Genomic DNA, 6,946 nt, shown 5'->3' with positions numbered 1-6,946 from the left:
CATAAACCCTTCACCCCAGGAATGAGTCACATGAATCTTCTCTAAATTGCTTCTCAAACAGATGTATCATTTTTTTCCCCGATAAGGAGACCAAACTGTGCACATTCTTCAGATGTGATCTCCCCAGCAGCCAGTAAAGCTGCAGCAAAACGTCCCCTTCATTTATGATCCATTCCCCATTTGGAATGATTGATGCCCCCCCTGCTGCAGCTATGGGCTGGACCTCAAAGAAACTCAAAGAATTTGCTCAGTGTAGCTGGGAAGCTTGTGGTTGAGAAGCTTGGGTCATGCCTGTACTGAGATACAAAAGAGTGTACCCTTGCCAACCCAGCTGGTGCAGGTGCGGTAGAGGTCGGCTCAGCTGCAAAAATGGACCGGGTCAGTCTGCACTGGCGAAGGAGCAGCTACAAAGGTGCTGAGCATCTCGAGGGTCTCCGAGAGACCTCCAACTTGAGGAAAAAGTGCAAAAATGGAGGGAGAGTATGAAAAGGTGAGCATCCCCCACCACCCACTGCACCCGTGCATCCAGCATTAGAATGTTAGTCAACTCAAGACCCACTGGGATAAAGTCACCCTCAATCCTGATGGACCGTATGAGATGGAAAAAATATGCAGATTGGAGAGAAAATGACTGAAGATGAGTAATACAAGGAAAGTACTTTACAGGTGATTAAAATGTTCAAATCCCAGTTAAAAACTTGTGAAACAGAACCATAAGGGCTTTTAAAAGTAAATTGATGGATAAAAAGGAATATTACAGGCTGTGGGGAAGGGTTTGGATAATGCCATTGGACAAGAGAGTTTACACACAGCGATACACTGGCATAGACCTACTGCTGGACTGTACCCTGTCATCGAAACAGCTACCCGCAATAAAATTACTGGAGGATTAAACTGAACTTTCAGCTATTTCTTAAAAGTACTCACTTGTTGCCACAAGGTATCATTTGGGAATATATTTAATATCTGAAACATTTCATGAAAAGCTCTAAAGGAGCGACAGTGGCGATTTCAGCAACAATTTCACTGACGATGTGTACAAGTTGATACCAGCTCAGTAAGGATTCACGTGTTCAGCTCCTGACCGTGATCAGTCAAACTGATTTTGCTGCCAATTAAATCGCTTGTTATGATTTTTTAAGTTATTAGTAACTTCAACAAATAACAGTGTCAAAGCACCCTTTACAATCCCATGACATTCCAAAGTGCATTTCAGAGAGTGAAGACCAATCCCTCACTATCAACACCCTGGGAGTTACAATTGATGAGAAACTCAACTACATTCACCGCATAAATACAGTAGTTACAAGAACAAATCAGGGGCTGAGAATCCTGCAGTGAGTAACTCCCCTCCTGACTCTCCCCCCAAAGCCTGTCCACCATCTGCAAGGCACAAGTCAGGAGTGTGATGGAATACTCCCCAGTTGCCCTGGATGGGGACAGCTCCAACAACACTCAAGAAGCTCAACACCATCCAGGACAGAACAGCTCCTGCTTGATTGGCACCACATCCACTCCCTCCACCACCGATACTCAGGAGTAGCAGAGTGTACCATCCACAAGATGCACTTCAGACGTTCGCCTAAGATCCTTTGACAACACCTTCCAAATCCATGAACATTTTTCCATTGAGAAGGACAAGGGCAGCAGGAACATATAAACATTATGGAACATATATGTTCCAAACATATAAATAGAAAACAGGAATTTTCAGCATTGCTTCGCCTGAGGCCCACTGAAGATGTTACCTAGTAAGGTAACAAAACATCTGGAAATGAACCTTGTAGCTCAGTGAGCAAACCTGCATCCGAAAGGGCAGCAGATACATGGGAATGTATCTTCCCTTCCGAGCCACTCACCATCCTGACATGGAAAATATATCACCGTTTCTTTACTGTCGCTGGGTCAAAATCCTGGAATTCCCTCCCTGGAGGCATTGTGGATTAACCCACAGTAGGTGGTTGCAGCTGTTCAAGAAGGCAGCTCATTACCACCTTCTCAAGGGGCAATTAGGGACGGGCATTAACTGTCGGTCCAACCAGCAGAGGCTATGCCCCAGTAGTGAACAAAAAGTCCCTCCAGCACAATCAGGGCTGATGGGAGCTAAGTCCAATTCATCCACAAGCCGAGAGAATACTGAAGAAATTCAACAGGTCTGGCAGCATCTGTGATGGAGAAACAGAGTTAATATTTCAAGTCCAGCATGACTTCTTCAGAAATTGTTTTATTCTCTAGTACGTTATCCTTCTATTCCTACTCACAGCTCATCTGATCAGGTTTCTGAGTGCAATGACCTGTGTTATCTGGCAAACTAGTAATTTTCCTCCCTTAAAAGTCAAAGCAAGCATCTTCTATTTATAGTTCAATTTTGACGCAAATTCTATGATTCAATCGAAGGTTTTCTGAATCTGCCTGCTCACAATGGAATGGGCCGGTTAAAAATTTCAAATGTTCCATTATTCTTGTAACTCCCACTGAAGCTTAAACACATTGTTTGCTTATTTATTCATGAGATGGAAGCGTTGGTGAGCAGTCCAACATTTATTTCCAATCCTTAATTTACCTTGGACTCAGTGACTTGCTGTGCTACTTTGAAGATAGTTAAAGGCCAAGTACATTGCTGTGACTCTCAGCTATTGGGTAAGATTCCCTTCCCTAAGGGCATCAGAGAGCTAAATGTTTAAAGAAGCAATCTTTTCACATCACCAAGACCAGATATACATGTCAGAGTTGTAACGAACTGAATTTATTAATGCTTTGAACTCACATGTCCTAGTGGGGTTTAAACCCCTATCCCTAGAACACAAGACCAGACCTCTGGGTTACTAGACATTACCACGACACCACCACCCCTTCTAGCAGAAGATAGCTCTCATCTCTGACTGCTCAGGATGGTGGCATGCCAGTGACCCCTTTTTGTCCCACATCAGGTTGGTCACCGAGACCATTTCTGGCTGAGTTTGACAGCACCAAGTCCCTTGACAAAGGGGCGGGTTAGTTCAGTTGGCTGCTCAGCTAGTATGTAATACTGTGTGATGCCAACAGAATCAGCTCAATTCCAACATGGGCTGAGGTTACCATGACCTGAGGCATAACAACCCTCAGGTTAAACTGTGCTGGCTGCCTTCCTCTGATGAGAAAGTAGCCCTGTGGCTCAGTTGGACTATGATGGTCCTATTTTGATTCTAATGAATGGTCATCGACCCGAAATGTTAACTCACAGAGTCTGATGGGTATTACCATCATTTACTGTTTCTGTTTTGACCTCTGGACCTTGACTGCTATGTTTCTCACTTTATAACAGAGGCAAACACCACTTTCTTGGCTTCAAAGCACTTTGAGATGGATCCACCCCAAGGAAGGGTCAGCATTTGTCCTTGTCATCAGGGCAATCATTGCATCCAGGTCACTGCTATTCCAAAGCTAATCACTGCCAATCTGGTTCATCTGTCGAGTGGCGATTGCTGTTATGTTGCTGTACAGATGCATGATGGAGCGTGTGCAGAAAGTTGTACCATCGCTGTCACCTCATGAATAAATCGCCTGCTGCTCAGCATGGGCCTTGACAATCAGTCTTGCTGCCAAGATATGGAGCTGAACCTAATTATACAACAGAAACTGTCAAAGATGAAATATGCTACCAGCGCAAAGATCGAGAAATGTCGCCTCCCTTCAGGGTGACTTTCAGCAGTGTTAATGCGCTGCATTCATCACATTCACTTCCTCCGCTGGGCTTGTGTGCATTATGTGAGTCAGGCAGACATGATGCAAGGAATAAATAAGGCACAACTTGTGAATCTCAGGCTAAATTTGGTCGTTCTGAGAAATGGTGTCAGGGGTTCGGGGGTGGGGTGGGGTGGGTGGTGGGAGGAAGTTCCTGTGGAGAGGAAAAGCTTTATTCGAGTCATAGAGTCATAGAGATGCACAGCACGGAAACAGACCTTTCGGTCCAACTTGTCGATGCTGACTAAATATCTAACCTTATCTAGTCCCACGTGCCAGTACTTGGCCCATATCCCTCCAAACCCTTCCTATTCATATACCCATCCAGATGCCTTTTAAATGTTGCAATTGTACCAGCCTCCACCACATCCTCTGGCAGCTCATTCCATACACGTACCACCCTCTGTGTGAAAAAAGTTGCTCCTTAGGTCTCTTTTATATCTTTCCCCTCTCACCCTAAACCTCTGGATTCCCCCAGCCCCAGGGAAAATACCTTGCCTATTTACCCTATCCATGCCCCTCATGATTTTATAAACCTCTATAAGGTCACTCCTCAGCCTTCGACACTCCAGGGAAAACAGCCCCAGCCTGTTCAGCCTCTCCCTGTAGCTCAAATCCTCCAGCTCTGACAACATCCTTGTAAATCTTTTCTGAACCCTTTCAAGTTTCACAACATCCTTCCGATAGGAAGGAGGCCAGAATTGCACGCAATATTCCAACAGTGGCCTAATCAATGTCCTGTACAGCTACAACATGACCTCCCAACTCCTGTACTCGATACTCTGACCAATAAAGGAAAGCATACCAAACACCTTCTTCACTATCCTATCTACCGCGACTCTACTTTCAAGGAGCTATGAACCTGCACTCCAAGGTCTCTTTGTTTAGCAACATTCCCCAAGACTTTAACATTAGTGTATAATTCTTGCTAAGATTTGCTTTCCCAAAATGCAACACCTTGCAGTTATTTAAATTAAACTCCATCTGCCACTCCTCAGCCCATTGAACCCATCTGATCAAGATCCCTTTGTACACTGAGGTGACCTTCTTCGCTGTCCAGTACACCTCCAATTTTTGTGTCACTTGCAAACTTACTAACTACACCTCCAACGTTCATGTCCAAGTCATTTATATAAATGCTGAGCAGTAGTGGACCCAATACTGATCCTTGTGGTACTCTGCTGGTCACAGGCCTCCAGTCTGAAAAACAACCCTCCACCACCACCCTCTGTCTTCTGCCTTTGAGCCAGTTCTGTATCCAAATGGCTAGTTCTCCCTGTATTCCATGAGATCTAACCTTGCTAACCAGTCTCCCATGGGGAACCTTGTCGAACGTCTTACTGAAGTCCATATAGATCACGTCCACTGCTCTGCCCTCATCAATCCACTTTGTTACTTCTTCAAAAAACTCAAACAAGTTTGTGAGACATGATTTTCCATGCACAAAGCCATGTTGACTATCCCTAATCAGTCTTTGCCTTTCCAAATACATGTACATCTGTCCCACAGGATTCCCTCCAACAACTTGCCCACCACCGACGTCAGGCTCACCAGTCTATAGTTCCCTGGCTTGTCCCTACCACTTTTCTTAAACAGTGGCACCACGTTAGCCAACCTCCAGTCTTCTGGCACCTCACTTGTGACTATCGATGATACAAATATCTCAGCAAGAGGCCCCGCAATCACTTCCCTAGACTCCCACAGAGTTCGAGGGTACAACTGATCAGGTTCTGGGGATTTATCCACCTTTATGCATTTCAAGAGATCCAGCACTTCCTCCTCTGTAATATGGACGTTTATCAAGAAGTCACCATCTATTTTCCTGCAGTCTATATCTTCCATGTCCTTCTCCACAGTAAACACTGATGCAAAATACTCATTTAGTATCTCCCCCATCTCTTGCAACTCCACGCAAAGGCTGCCTTGCTGATCTTTGAGGGGCCCTATTCTCTCCTTAGTTACCCTTTTGTCCTTAATGTATTTATAAAATTCCTTTGGATTCTCCTTAACCCTATTTGCCAAAGCTACCTCATGTCCCCTTTTTGTCCCCCGATTTCCCTCTTAAGTATACTCCTACTGCCTTTATACTCTTCTAAGGATTCACTCGATCTATACCTTACATATGCTTCCTTCTTTTTCTTAACCAAACCCTCAATTTCTTTAGTCATCTAGTATTCCCTACACCTGCCAGTCTTTCCTTTCACCCTAACAGGAATATATTATCTCTGGCCTCTCATTATCTCATTTCTGAAGGCTTCCCATTTTCCAGCCATCCCTTTACCTGCGAACATCTGCCCCCAATTGGATTTTGAACGCTCTTGCCTAACACTAATTTAAAAGTGGCTGGGCCTGTGCCTTCTTTGTAACTGCTGCCAATTCCTCAAATCACATTTATCTTATATATATGTTGGATCCCTTCCCTCACCATCTCAAACTCCATTCTGGCATGATGTAGAGGTGCTGGTGTTGGACTGGGGTGGCGAAGGACAGAAGTCACATGACACCAAATTATAGTCCAAGAGGTTCATTTGAAATCACCAGCTTTTGGAGCACTGCTCCTTTGTCAGGTGACTATAACCCAGTGTCGTGTGACTTCTGACTTTGTCTGTTCTGTCAGTCAGCTGTGGACTCAGAGCTGGAGTGAGCCCATGGATCTTTTAGAGCTAACTTGGTTCGAACTCAGTTCCATTCTCCCAGTTTCTCTGTATTTAATCTTTCATTCCAATAAGCCTTCCTTTTCTCTCAGTTGAGGATTCTCCTCCACCATGGATAAGAGGTTCCTTGAGTATGTTCATCTCATTTGCAGGCTGTTCAATTCTGCTCTCACCTCTTCCCCCCTTCAACTCACAGAGGCATGAGAGTTTCCTTTCTAATTCAAAATCAAACCCACCATCTCATTTTGCCTCACGCCAAATCCTTTGGTTATTTAATCTTCTCCAGCCTCCATAACGTTTCGTCTGTCCCTGCCTCTGTATGATTAAACACCATTCCATCTCTTCCTTGTTCAAAGAGCAAGGTAAGAGGACTCTGTTAGTTCTAGTCCTTTCTTGATTGATGCTGTCTCCCCTGCTGAGTATTTCTGTCATTACTTCAGCTTGCCAGACTCTTAGTGTCTAGAATTGGGGAAGACAGCTTGAAAATTAAAGTAAAATGAAAAGAGATGGAGATTTCTTTTTCACACTGCATGTCATTTGTCTATGGAGAGCTCTTCTCCAAAAAGCCC

Source organism: Hemiscyllium ocellatum, chromosome 47, assembly GCF_020745735.1.
Source record: "Hemiscyllium ocellatum isolate sHemOce1 chromosome 47, sHemOce1.pat.X.cur, whole genome shotgun sequence".
In the NCBI taxonomy this organism is placed as follows: domain Eukaryota; kingdom Metazoa; phylum Chordata; class Chondrichthyes; order Orectolobiformes; family Hemiscylliidae; genus Hemiscyllium; species Hemiscyllium ocellatum.
Note: the sequence above shows the minus strand (reverse complement) of the source record.